Raw genomic sequence first — 15,421 nt, forward strand, 5'->3', positions numbered from 1 at the left:
ACAGGTTCACAAACAACCTCTACATTAACAGATTAATTACACTCACTCTCCTGTTAATGATATTTGTATATGAGCACACAGACATCCGTGAGCAGAAAGGGGGAGGCCTTGGCCCAACTGAAAATTCCAACACCACCTCACATTGCCCTTTTTTATGAAGCCATTGCCACCTCTTGTGTGAGCAAAAACTTTTCAAGGCTTTGCAAGTCAGCCTCACAGTGGAGGACAACACAATGAAGATGAATCTAACTATATTTCAAGTGCAACTTTCCTTGGTTTCACGTATATTCCAGAGGAAATTATACCTTCTGGAGATCTGCAAGATTTCCAAGAACCTTTGCCCAATGCTGACTCTTCAAGAAGCATCTCTGCCTCGAGGGTCTATTTTAAACGGAGGCCAGCTCTGGGCTCTGAAGGAAACTGCCCCACATTTCACATAGCAACACCTCCTAGCTTTTATTACACCAAAAATAACATAGCACCACTACAGCAAGCCTCCCCAAGAATCAGAAATGACTCAGATTAAAAATGTAACTGCTATGTACACCGGTACCACCTGGCGATAGCTACAGTGAAGCACATAATGATTTGGTTGGATCAGAGTATTAGTGAACATCCGCGCTGTGCTAGCAGTCAATTTTTCTCTTGATGCTCTGCGTGGCACGCTGGGTCAGAGCCCAGGGGTCGGGACTAGGATGCTCCGCTCCCAGGCACGGTCACTGCCCCTGCCCCTGAGAAAGTGAGGATTTATTCCTGTGCAGCTCTACTCCACCAGCATATACTTCTCCCTACCTTTCAGCTACACGTACACAGCACAGCAAGGTGTGATACCGTAACACCTGAGCTAGCACCATATTCTCCAAAACCAGCATGGGTCAAGACTTGTGTATTTTTAGTAAGCTCCCTGCACAAAACAACACACAACAGGATTTTCAGGTATCAGCATAACATGTTGGCAATCACAGATGTTGTGGCAAGTCTCAATGTAAGTTCTCTTCAAGGTTCAACTGCTTTTAGCACTTCTCCAAGTAAGCTTTCATATGTCTGTATAACAGGTAGTACAGAAAACCATTAAGTACTTTAGGCTGCGTAACCCTGAAACCCTGTAATTGCCCAGTACAGCAACCCTGACACCAAGTATTGCCACTACTAATAACAGGCCACAGGCTTTGTATGGTGCTCCCAAGGGCTCCTGCTGAAGCTTGCCAGGCTTGCTTTGTTTAAAATTGCCTTTCCTTGTGTGGAGCTTTGTTTTCACTCAATTTAGATATAAACAGCAATTCCTCTACTGATCATCTGGCTACAGCTAATTTGTTTTACTTTTGCTGGGCAGAACTGGTTTTCTTATTAGCAAACATAAAAATGACCAAGTGGCGCCTTGAGTGAGGATCCCACCCACCACCAGACCGAACCCACTAATCTGATTTCCCATTTCACTTCTAAGGAAGTTTGCTTCAGGCGTCACATCAACTACCACTGAAGAAAGTCTGGGAAACCAGAAATCCCATGAGAACATCTGCTTTCATCACCACTGAGCATGACAAGAGTATCAGTTTCCTTGGGTAGCCACTACACATGTAGGAGGGGTATTTCCAAATGTACTGCCCAACGTTGGAGGGCCCAGAGCTACAAGGTGGGCTTGGAGCTACAGAAGCACATGGCACAGTCTGTCTGCACACTGCATCTTCAGCAGATACGAATGCTAAAGAAGAGCAACTCCTGATGAGAAATTCCAGCTGGTGCTATCCTGGAGCTGATCTCACTGAGCTGACAGACCTTTTGTAAATTGATATATTAGTTCTTAAAGAAGGTAATAGTTTTCTCTCGAGATATGACAAATTATTCTCTTCTTCCACTTCCCATATATTTATGAACGTATTTGTTCAGGACAGGACTACAAATCTAAGTTTACGAGGAACTGTTTTAATTTCCTAGTCTCAAAAGAGCAGCAAAGCTAGCAAACCTGATCACTCTGTCTTTGATCTTCCTTACTTGTAGACAAGCTGTAAGAGATTAAGCTCTTTTCCCATTACTTAATCACTTAAAGTGATACTCTAGGATTCCCAAGGGTAAATGCATTAGCTACTGATCAGTCTGGGTGCCCCCCCCCCCTTTTTTTTTTTTTTTTAAGAGATTGAAAGATTTATAAAATACTGTTAGCTTATGCAGTTTGGATTAGATTTTCATAAATCCTTTGATAATTTAGGGGCATAACTCTTGTTTAAACCAACGTGTAGAGGGCATTCAAATGGCTACTTTTTAATATCATGTAAACTGCTCATTTTTATGATTAATTTTTTTTCCTCTGTTTCATATTACATATATACTTTCTTTAAGGCTACAAGAAAACATTCTTACAATCTGGAAAGGGAAGAGTAAGTGTGCTAAATTAAAATCCTTGAGTATTGCTGTGCTGTACAGCAACAATTTAAGACAAAGGTTTGCAAGAGTTGCATCATTTTCCCTACATACTGTATGTCCACCATATCTCAGCTCCAATTGTATTAAGCCCCAGGGTTTCTCAGTCTGGGAAAGAATTGATCCTTAAGGAAACTACCTGAACAGTTCCCAACTTACTTGTATATACATTTTTTAACCTAACTGCATTTATATCCTTCCAGAACTATAAAATTCTCCCCAGGGAAGCCACAGGAAGGCAAAGGAAGCCTTCCAAAGGAAGCGGGTTTTTTTCAGTCCTAGACACAGTGACAACTGTATAATATAATGATGGCAAATACATGGGATTACTGCCAGACTCTCATCCAAGACACTCTGATGTCCTCCTTTAGTCAAATATGTTCTCCAAATAAAATTATATTATGCAGAGCAAAATGAATGTTATGTTATGGATTTTGGCATGAAACCATAGTAATTTTTAACTCCGTTGTCTGCCACAACTCAGGATACTAATTGGAGTATAAATTGTACAGATGCACATTCTGCATTAAGCAACCTTTTTCTTTCAAGGTCTTATAGAATCATTTGTCTCTAAAATGACCACTCTAACAAACAAAAAACCTCATCACACAGAAAAATCAGTACTGCTTAGATAATGTAAATATTTGTAAAATGTACTATTCTTAACAATCAAAGTATTCAAGCATTTCCAATGGCTTTTCAAGTAGGTCTTAGTTTAACGCAAGAGAACTTATTTCCTTATTACAATTCTTGATAACACCGCTAAAAGGTCCTCCTTGAAAGATATGAGCAGGTAATTACTAAACGTGGAATTTGTATGTGCACATTTTAGTGCTTGCAATGGTATGGTATGGAAGCTGGCACAGCTATTTCCCTTGCCAGCTCCCTAGGGAGACCAGACCTATTTGGGATCAACTGCCTTCATCCTTTGTAAATTTAACACTCAAATTGAAATATCAAAAATCCTTAGTGAACTTGTACTGTATCTGAACTTGAAATTTAGTCACACCCAAAAAAAACAATTCAGAAAAACCCAAGACACTTTGAACCATATCAATATTTTTATTCATTCAAATGTCATTATTTCCAGTGGAACGGAAATATTTCCTCAAAATACACAACCATACATAAAACGTGTATCGGGGGGCGGGGAGTGTGCAAGGGGAAAGGGAAAGCAAGAATATTCTTGATGGTAAATCTTACAGCTAAGAGTTCTTATACCTCTAATTAAATTAGTGCTACCACGTCTCATTTATGCTTATTAAGAAAAATGGGTGGAAATCACAATTGCCAACAGTATTAGGAGAAAGTCACCAAGTTATTACCCATTTGCTCTCCAAAATGAGCAAAAGAAAACCAAAACTATGCAAAATTAAGGTAAATAAAACACATTATTACTAACTGTAAGCAACCTTACCTTTAAGACCGGATATATAACAGTTTAAGAAAGAAAAAGCAGCAGCAGCGACAAAAAAGGGCACTGAACTTACTAACCTTCTCTACCCAGATAAAAGAAACCAGGTATGTCCTAAAGAAGAAAACATATCTATAGTTTGGAGAAGCATGATACGGTCTCACAATAATAGCTATGTAGTGTAAACATCCAAAGTCCAAGCAAACTTTTAGCTCTGCTATTTCTAAAAGGATTGAACAGTCATTACTTTGCCAGATATTTCTATGAAAGTACCACAAATATCGTCTCTCTCCTATTTCAATGATTTTTCAAAAAAAATTACAAACAATTTCAAAACACAACACTAAACTTAAGGAAAGATCATCACAATTTTTCAACTGTCAGCTAAGTTGAAGGCTTGTTTTCTCTGCTGATTCTCAATCGCATCCATTCGAAGCAGCCCTCCGTATTCAAGTCACGCCAACTCTTCCTCCCTGCTTCCCAAGCATCGGTGGGGGAAAGACTGAGAATGGCAGCAGGGGAAAGCTCAGCTCAGGAGCTGTGCCTCGGGGTCAGCACCCAGCCATGCCAGCCCAGGGAAAGCAGCAACTGAGAGCAAGTATGAGAACTCACACACCTGAAGTCCTACTACTCATTCAGAATCAGGCTTAAAATACAACACATTGCTATGCTCTATTAATCACTTAATTTTCCTTTCTTTTGTCCTTAGAAATGCCTGAACTTTTTTTTTTTTTTTATCTAGACAACTGAAACTCAGATCAAAGTAGAATATGCATCATAGGAAAGAAATTTCTCAAGTGATGCTTCCCTAAGTTGTTACACTATAAAAAAGTATTAACAAAAAAAAAAAAAAAGAAAAAAGGTAAGGAACTATGACAAGTTCTACAGTAAGAGAATATTTAACACCCTGGTATGACTGTAAGAGTACAAATTTAGTGAGGCCATTTTAAAACAATAATAACTAGCTAAATTGAGACATTATTTGATTTTTAAGGCAAGATAAGTTTATAAAGACTGACACATGATACAGTATTGCTGGAAAGAGTAGTTGCTGCTGTCTGAAATCGTGTGGGGTTTTGTGGGGATAGGGGATGGTTTAATGGAATTAAACATCCTGGAAACTTAAAAGCAGGCATCAGAAATATACCAATATTGTGTTCAGTCAAAGGATGTTTGTAGCAATAACTAAGGGGATTAACTGGTTACTTCTGGTAATATTTGCCTCCCCTAGGGCAGTCACTGGGTGAGTAAAATCAACTGTGCACCAAGTGTTCTCCTCTCTGTTTGCTTGTGGTGTTTTCTTTCTCTTTTCTGAGAGTCCGCTGTCCTGTCTGGTGACTAGTAAGTTAAATTAAGAAAAAGCTGCATGAATAATTAAAAAAAAAAAAAAAAGAAAAAGTAGAGTTTTGTAAGCAATCTTCTTTTCTTTATATAATAAGATAAAGTAAGAATGCCTTTCTGTCCCAGAAATCAGACGTGATGTAAAATGCTTCCTCGCTCCACAGCAGGAAGAAACTATTCTGAGCCTGCACCAGAGTGACCAACTCAACTGTACTGTACCACGATGTGGGGTACCAAACTTCATGGTCATTCCTCTGGATTCAGATCAGGGACTAAAACTTTCCATTGTTCAGATAATCACTCCAGTAATGCCCCTTAGGATATTTTGATGTAAAGCTCTCTTATTTGACCTAGCACTGTCAATCTGCTTCCCACCAAACTTTCACGGAAACTGCTAAGTATCTACCTGAGATGACAGAGTAATGATAGAGGGAAAAAAACCAAACAAACAAAAAAAAAAAACCCACCCCAAACAAACAAAAACAAAACAAAACAAAAAAAACCCCACCAAATAACCACAACACACAACAATCAGCAAAATTATTTCACTTTTACCTTAGGAAAGGGAAAATAAGATACTTCCTTTCAAGATGGACAAAACTAAATTGAAACATCTCATATTAGCATGCTAAATGAAAAGTTGTGTAATTTTTCTGGAAACTCCCTATTGCTTCGATTCCACTTAGTGTATTTCATTAGTTTTTAGAAAGGGACAGTTAGACCTCCCATCTCTGTTCTGCCTAGGCTGTGCTTCCTGGTTTAGCTATATTTCCCATGATGTCTGTTCAAACTGTATAAAGCAGCACTTTATGTAAGTCACTTGCCTGCACATACTGATAACAGAGTACATGCCACACATGCAAGAACAGAAGTGCAAAGGAAAAAAGCAGCACCGTTATACCAGAGGTAGAGATATTTTAAAGTAGAACCGAACTGCAACAACGTAATTCCCCTTCAGTTCATACACAAAAGATGAAATGTTTCATTTTGACAATGCAAAAAGTTTGACTCATCTGAAAATGCTGAGTAAGATTTACATTAATAGGAAGATGTATTTTTCTTTCACAATTCAGTATACTATTTTGATTTTTAAACACAGGCTGCTGCAGAAATCCCAATTACTGCTTTGGCCTCTTAAATTTCTCTGCTTTTTAAGACTCCAATTTTGGTCTGTATCTATGTATTTTTTTTGTATTAGAAAAGAAGTACAATACTATGGATTATGCTTGGATGACATACTGTATGCACTCACAAAATCAATCTTAATATAATTCTTCTGATCCTTAAAAATCTACTTCTGTGTTTGTAAGAAACCTTAACTTGGTAAGGTTTCTGATGGGCTGAGTCAAGTAGATATTACAGTTTAATTGTTTCTTTGTACTTCCTCATCTGTCTGCATCCTTCCCTATTCTCACCATATACTTAGACTGCAGACAACATAGGTCAAGGATCTTTTGTTTGCATCAGTGGTGTTTGGAGGGGTTCTGTGTGTAGTTGCATAATTCTCATCTCACTGGTCTCCTGCTCCCTGTTTTGGATTCTTTGGATTAAAAGAGTTCATACAAGTAATAACTGCAGTTTTAGAAATAACCATAGTGCCAATCTACAATGAATCATAATGTTTGGGGGTGGGGGAGGGTGGACATACACAGAGCATACTTTAAGTAAAAAAATTAATAACCTGGAGGATTAAATAATAACCTGTGACTGCTTTTGTCATTCATTTAAGATTTTTATTTCAACTTTCTTTACTACATATGGCATTAAATCTCTTACTACTTAACAACTATTGGTGTATAATTCCAGGTACTCAGGAATACCTGTATTTCATACAGGCCAGCTCTCCTCAGAGGTTCAGATTCAAGGTATCAGCAACCCCCGATTCCTTCAAAAGGTGGTTAAGACAAAAAGAAGAGGCTGTTAAAGATTACTCTGCTCTCTGTTCATGTACTCTCTTTCCTGCTCCTTCAGTTCTAGTGATGGTGTCTCTACTATTCAATCAAATTAAAAGACAAGTCAGCATTGGACATGAACCATTTCAGCTGAAGGCCTCAAGCAATCATTTATTCTCCACTCCTGCATTCAGTCTATGTACCTATTCCAGGAGAAGACAATACTCATTGCCAAAGTACTCTATTTTAAAAAGTTAAGTCGTCAACTACCAGACTATAGCTTAAGGCACTTTTGATCAAGACCCAAACTAATCAGTTTACTATGAAAGACTTCAAGTTAATAAACTTCCCTTTTATTTTCAGCGGAGCCCTCATTATACTTGGATCTAGAATTTTAGACGATGCAATTTTAACACTTTTTGAAATGTGACTGATTTATTGTTCTGTCATGTTATTTATTGGATAATATGATAAATTCAACACAATTCATCATAGTATTCTACAAATATTGCAACAAGTTATTAAAGCAATAAAATCTCGTGGCAGAAATTTAATGAGATCATGTCACATTTGTGTTAAAGCCAAGTGATAAATTGTGACATCTGCAGTGGCTGTCACCACCTTAAAAGGAAAAGTCTGCACATTCAAATCTTAGATTCTCTTAGCACAAAGCAAAAGTCTAAATCTCAACTGGGAGCTACTAGACAGAAAAAGCGCAACAGAAATTATTAAGCGTATACATCTAGCTGCACACTACTCTTTCCTCTAGTAATGCATACTAGTCCTGCCTGGATGGCATTTAGTGTTAAATTCAAATATATGAAAATTCAGCAGTATAGGGTAGACCTATATTTAGCAGATTTATTGGGTGCATTTCCTTCTTAAGTTAACAGGCTTCAAATTACTGATTTAATTTAGCCATTTTTTGAGGAAAATACTTTTGTAGTACTACTGTTCCTTCATTTTCTTCTGCCAGATAGACCTAATACAGCCTAAGGAAAAGCTAATCACTGTTATCCTATTGTCATACAACTCACAAAGTAAAAAAAAAAAAAAAAAAAAAAAAAAACCAACCAAAACATTGACTGGCAAAAACAAGGGAAAGCATGTAGAAAAGGATGCCACACCATTTACTTACAAGTCTGGAAAGGAATTTATATTCACATGTATTATATTAGATGACAGTTGTAGAAACTGCTTATGGGGCTAGCTACTCTTTTTGTAGATGTACGCACGTGCAAAACCACAATTACTTGCTGCAGATGTGCTTAACAAGTTGATAGTTGATATCAAGTCTGACATGCAGCTGGTAATTTTTTCCTCTTTCTCAGTTTTGTATGAGCAAGTAAGGTAGACTGCATCTCACAGATTTACTCAAACACTTTTATAAATGGAAGAGAAGAAGATTTAGTAGGTCTTACCATTATTCAACCTGAGTACTAAATCTTTTATTATTAAACGTTCTCCTAATTGTCTCCTGGAGGAGTTCAAAGTTCCAGTGATTCATTCAGAATCTCTTCCTACTTATTAAAAATCAAGTCATCCAATAAAGGAGCCGAAAGCAAACCATGTGAATTAGAGACCCAATCCCCCCCAACCAAACTCCTTTTGAAAAATAGATTACAATCCATTCATAGATTAATCAACAAGGTTTAAATTCGCCCCATCATACTTCTTCACTTCATTAGACTGTAACAATAGAAAACTATTATACCTTCTGTGAACCAATTTCTAGAATGAAATGTACTATGTGCATTTATAAGCACATTGCAATACTCAGACAGGTGTTAACTGTACATACCTCAAGATATAAGCTCTTTGAAGTCTCAAGGACTTCATTATTTTAAAAATAATAATTCAGAAAAAAAATATAAACCAGTTGTGAAATGGCACTGAGACAAATTATGCTTTTTAAAAAATATTTTAAAGAAATTGGTCATACTAGAAAAAGAAGTTAAAAAAAATTATGCATTTTAATATGCAACCAAGAATTCTAAAATCAATTTATTTGCTGCATGTATTAATTTTGCTCCCTCTAAAATTTCAGATGAGTATTAATATTAGCAGCAGGTTGGCTCTTTGTTCTATTCTTTTATCATGGTAACATGCAGCGTATTTTTATGCATCACAGAAACTGCCAGCCAGCCCTGTCCTCAATGCTTTCGACAGATCAGTAACTCTTCAATTTGGGTTATCAGAATAAAACATTACCTTCTGTCATGTAAAATTTTTTGGACCAGCATAAAGACTGAAAATGTTTCATTCTGAAGCAAGTTTCTCTTCCTGCATCCCTAAGCAAAGCTAGTAGTTTTAACCATAAGCTCTTAACGTATTGAACTTGATACAAAAACCTAAGGTTGGGCCATATCCTCAGACACACACTTACACACACTTGTACTTCTCCTCCCATGGCACAACCTAAAATTTACACAAGACCCAACCCTCATCTTACCCGTACATTTGTTTAACAAGGACTCATGCTTTGGGGTTTCATTTTTTAATGTTGCCACCCTGTGGTCATTCATGGCAAAAGCAAAACTGTTCTCCACGAAAAATATTAGGGAAAATAAGTTGGGAATTCAAAGACCAACCCTTTACAGTTTAAGAAGCTGGAAGACGAAGCTCTAGATAAAGTTATGCGGGCAATCCCACAATTTCAGAACAGCCATCTAATCTTCTATGGTTCTACAGGAATCTTATGCATTGACTTCAATCAAGCAAGTCTGTTTCTTAACCTTAGTTGCAGCAAAATCCTGAACCTACAGCACAAGAAGTTATTCACAGGAGCACTACCTCCAGCATGAAGTTCACTGCCTTACTTGTGCCAGTTTTGCCATCAACTGTCCTTATAGGTATAAAATAATTAATAATTTTGGGTTTTTTTCTTAACTTGCCATCTCCCAAGAAAAACAAATCTGTCTTGACCCTATAACTTCTTTCACTCTTTCAAACTGTAAAATTCCTTACTGCATACTTTTGGCCATGAATATTCTCTATGCTCCTGCTGCTTTCCTTTTCAGTATGCAAGGGGAATAGACACATCCAGTCTTGCTTTCAATAATTAAAAAATAAATAAAAAAAACACAACTCTCAACTTCTAACTCAGTCTAATTACACAACATTTTGTAAAAACCTAGTGAGGGAGAAGTATTCATTTAAGAGCTGTACCTAGTCATTATTTTGTTAGGCACAAAAAAACCCTACTCAATTATCTTTATACTAGGTTCCTGTAAAGTTATTTACTGTTATTACAGATTATCTTCCTTTTGCAAGTTTTACTGTTGAGATACTTGTTTCCAACTGTTGAAATACTTGATTACAACAGGAAGGGGGGGGGAACTAACAAATAACAACAACAACAAAAAAAACCCACAAAAACTGACATCTAAATTTCACTCCAATAGCTGTGTAGGTGCCAGGAATAAATAAGACTAGCAACATCCTATCTACCCTCTCAATCTCCATAAAAGGTCTAATGCAGAAAGGTGACTTCAATAATTTTATTTTGCTCTTTTGCAGTTTTGGAGCATTCTTAAAGTGTAGTCATTTAGAAAATGAGCGCCCTAATAGCCAGTACGCTCCTCCTAAGCATGGGAGGACTGTGTTTCCCCAAGAAAAGCAAAAGCAACCTTAAAATACCTTTCAGACCAAGGATTAGGGCATTCACCTGTAGGGTAGGAGGAGACTTAGACAAGGAGACCACTGAGCCTGTGGTGCACATCCCTGCACGAGTGCTCTAAACACTTTATTCCCTTGCCAAGCAAAATTGGAATAATTTCATCCATGCCTTAGTTTCCTTTGTTTTGCTCTAAAATTTTTCATTAACAACATACCACCATTTTAGGACTATGCTTTTGGGGGTGTGGAAAGGATAGCTGATACTCACATACTGTACACAAACACATTTATTTCAGCCTGTCTTGACCTGATAATTTTTAAAGTTTTCTGTCTACCTGCTGAACTGAAGAGTGAATTATTCTTACAGCCTGAATGAAACTCTCCAAGAACATTCATTGCTATCTTCACAATTTCTACAGAGTTAAGTGAATGATAGTCTTCCGTATTTCATTTGCAAACCTCTTTATGACAATGCAGATCATTAAATGAAATAATGAAATGTCAGATACCTCCCTTTCTTCATTAACACAGAAATATCTAATTCCATCTGCATAGCTAGACCAGTTGAGCACCCTACATTTTGCAAAATCAAGAGTTCACGTAATCTTAGGAAATTTGCGTAGAAAGAAGAATGCAGCATGCTTTTCACAAATCAGAAGGACTTTTAACATCATAAAAGCAATAGCAGATTTCTTTTTAGCTGAAATCAGGTTAATGACTGGTTCTCCTCTCATGCATTTTTATCAACTGTAAGTTTTTAAAGATTTTCCTAATCCTCCAGTCATCATGAAGGTGCACTGACCCTCAGCTTTACCAAGCTGTAACTTCAATTACACTAGTCCATGAAAACATTAATTAGAATATACTTCCATAGCAGTAGAATATAGAAGCAATATAAATGAGGACATAGAAAAAGGAGATGATGTGACAGCAGACTAGTACAAAGGACTTTAACTATGAATTAATTAACCTAAAAACCACACAAAACAACCCCTCTGTCATTGTTATAATATCACATCTTTAAAATTTCCATTGCTCATTTCTGTAATGCCATTACTAAACAGCATTCTGATACTCAAACTCAGATGTGGCCTCAGAGTTCATTTAATGCATTGTATTCATATAAGGCATTCATTATTTCTACCTATTTCATCAGCCCTTTGCGTTGATACGTAATAGAAACCCTCATTCAAAACACTAATGAAGAGTACCTATCACGTAAGGCCAGCTAAGCCGGTTGCTGAATCCAAATGAACACCCAACCAAGCCTCTACTCCATATAACTGGATTAATTGGATACACAGGAAAAAAGAAAATGCATGAGCAAAAGCTTCAGGAATTTGGGCCTCTGAATCTAGATGATCCAAATTCAGTTATGTTGCCAGTAGATTAAGAAGCATAACACACAGCCTAGAAAGAAGTGCTTAGTAGTCACAGATTTATCAAAAAAATTAGACATTCTTGAAACACTATGGTTATAGATTTCTAGGAAATATTTTCATCTGTGTTACAGAAAATGCCATGTAACTTACAGAACTCCAAAAGCGTGCTATAAGAGTAATTTCACAAAATTTAACACCAAGTAAACTGCAGTCATCTTGTGCCCCTCACCACCTCCCCCACACTTTTTTTTTTTTTTAATGGTTTTCCACTATCTGAACAGTACCTTTGTCTCTGGGTAACAGTGTACTCCACATAGTAACGGTGCATTCTAGAAATTACTTTTCATTATTTTATCATTGCAATTGTATATATACAGTACACAAGAATATGGTGGATGTCCTACCCAGAACCCAGCTATATTATATATACAATGTGTTGATCTGACCAACTTTGGAGTAAACAGGCAGCTTAAAGCAAAACAGAAGAAACAGTTAAAAGGAAAAGCATCTGGTGAATTGAGCAGGTGATTAGACAAAAGATAGAAGTTTAGTGTTCCCAGCAAAAATATTTTAAAAGAATGCTATCAAATTGAATTGTTACTTCAACAAGGAGAGGAGAAAGGCAAAGGACACTTGGTGAATGTTAGCAAAAAAGCTAGCCTTATTGGTAGACAGCAGTGATCTACAGTTCTGCATAATAGGCTCCCTGCTCTATAAATCTGCTCTACTCTGCAGCACTTTCCTGAGAACGTGATATATTTCTAAAGAGTTCCATCTAAATGTCACCCTGAAAGCTTGCTATACTGAGGACCATTCTAAATGTCAGAACAGTCTCATGCAACCTATGACTGAATTTAGGATTAGTCTGCGCCACATTTTCCTAAAATGAATTTCTAAGACTAAGTTATGCATTTGGAATTTGGATTTTGATGTGTGCCATTATCCAGTCTCCTTGCCTTCAAAAGCACAGACTTTTCCCAGTTTACCTTAGTTTTCAAGACTTAATGTGCTTGGAAAGAGCAATGAGAAATGTTACAGTGGAACATGTTCCTCCTTTGAAAGAATTAATCTGAATCATGGCTGCATTTTGGATTTTCATCTTTGCACAGGTACCAATTCCTTCACAGAATGCAGAGAAAAGTACACTTCATTAGCTCCATTATCCACAGAACTGAACATGAAGAGGTACAAAAAAAGCTGGATCCCTACAGCTCTCATAACACAGAAACAGACACAGTCTTTAAACACCTTTGGAAAAAAAAAAAGTGATTGAAATTCATTAGACATCTAAACTTGACCTAACCGAGATAAAAGAGACTATTCATGCATTAAAATGAAGGCACAAGTATATCCAAGGGGGGGGGGGGGGATTACTGAAAATAACTATGGAATTGAAGACTTTCACAGTTCGTACTCACATGAAGGAGACACATGCATTAGCTTATAGGAGAACACCACCTAGTTTTCAATGGATTTATAAAATTACTCACATTATGTTCACTCTTTTGTCCCCATAATCATTAGCATCCATTTGCTCTTTAGCGTCAACTCATCCTATGTTAGTTATGGGAAAAACAAAGCAGGGAGAACCCTTGACAGAGGAGTGGATTCTTTGGTATATAGGGTAACAAACTCTATTTAAAGCTTTTTCTGGGGTTTGGTACATTCATAAAATCTTTCCTGGCCAATTCTGTGGGTTTTAGTAAAAACTGAGCTTAAACTGAAGCTCTACCCTTGAGAAACTTGGTTGTCTCTTACAAAATACTTTTTCACAAAACTTGCAGTTTTGCTTTGAGTATTCTACCACTACCCAGACTGACTAAAATTAACCATAAAGTTTAAAAAGTTTCATTAATGAAACTGACAGATTAAAAAATGCATTCTGTGCCATATTCTACAAAAATTTATTTGGACTGCAAGAATGTTTTATTACACAACGTATGACCATCTAATTCAAGAATAAATCTTGATACATATATCTGAAGGACCACAGTTGAGGACTATGCAATGGGCAGCTTTGGCAGCATCTGGCATGTGACCACCAAACTATATAATATTCCTTACAAAAAGTTGTTCAAAGAAAAAACAGCACTTAAGAAAACAAACAAGGAAAAACTACAATACAATATTCTAGTCTGAGCTTAACTCTTATACAAGATATACTAAATAAAACATCAAAATAAGGCTTAAGTAGGACTTAAGGGAATCATAAGCCATATGCTTGCCCTCTGAACCAAAAATAATTTCATCTTAAAGACTATATGGGTCATTGTCATAACAGTTTGGATGAGAAAATTGAATTAAGGGGACACTATTCATCTCATAATGCTGATAGTAGTCCTTATCACTTATTACTGTAATAAAAGGTGACCCACAAACTAGAGAGGGTATATGGAAGGAGGTTAACAGCGCAATCATCTAAATGTACAGTTAGTACTCTGCCAAGTTCACTGCATTAGATTTTTATTTAGTGTTCCTCTACTGCATCATACATTACCAAGTGTAAAATAAATTGCACTTTTATAGTACACTGTTTTATGACTTCTATTTATTAGAAATATTTTCACTTATTTCAGACAAAATACATAGAAATACTCAAAAATGCTTGTGGTGTTAGTTTCTCACCTTTGTTATAAAGTACTTAAAACGGACCTTGAAAACATTGAAAATTTGCTTTGCTTGTTCTATTGCACATATGCACTGGATGAAAATATGTTAGGTAACTCCACAAATTTTACCTTGCAATTTCATTGTGTTATTATATAAATCCTACCTGTGATTTTTAAATAAACTTTTAAGATTTTATTTCTGTACTAAAATGTCAAGTAGCTATGCTTAATCCACTCTGTCACATGGTCAGTGGATCTGATGGATTAAACAACGCCACCATCAGAACTCACCTTCAGCTAAAGGTAGGAACACATTAAGCTTCAAGAGAAGCTGAAAGCAGCACTCACGTTCATGTTTTGGGCCTTCTACTTGCTGCTTCAGTTTCTGGCAGTCTTGGGCATCACACTCCAGCAACCCTTTTCTGTAGAAAGTGGACCCATGCAGAAACACAAAGGCAGACCAAGTTCCAACAGAGTAAGCCAGCATCACCACAGTAGTGATTCCCCAGCAAACACACCAAGATCAAACTGTAGGACGCATGTTTATATTCCAGAATATTAACCAACTTCTTTCATAATCTTCGGAAACTAAGGCAGGCTATTCCAGAATTGCCCACTACAACATTGTATGCTGTACACCTCCTTAACACAAATACACCGGCAGAAATACCCCCAATTCTCAAAAAACTGAAGTAAAGCTGTACAAACTTTCATTGGGATTAGTTCATCTTCAGCTATTGCTTGACC

Source organism: Mycteria americana, chromosome 1 (assembly GCF_035582795.1).
Source record: "Mycteria americana isolate JAX WOST 10 ecotype Jacksonville Zoo and Gardens chromosome 1, USCA_MyAme_1.0, whole genome shotgun sequence".
Taxonomy (NCBI): domain Eukaryota; kingdom Metazoa; phylum Chordata; class Aves; order Ciconiiformes; family Ciconiidae; genus Mycteria; species Mycteria americana.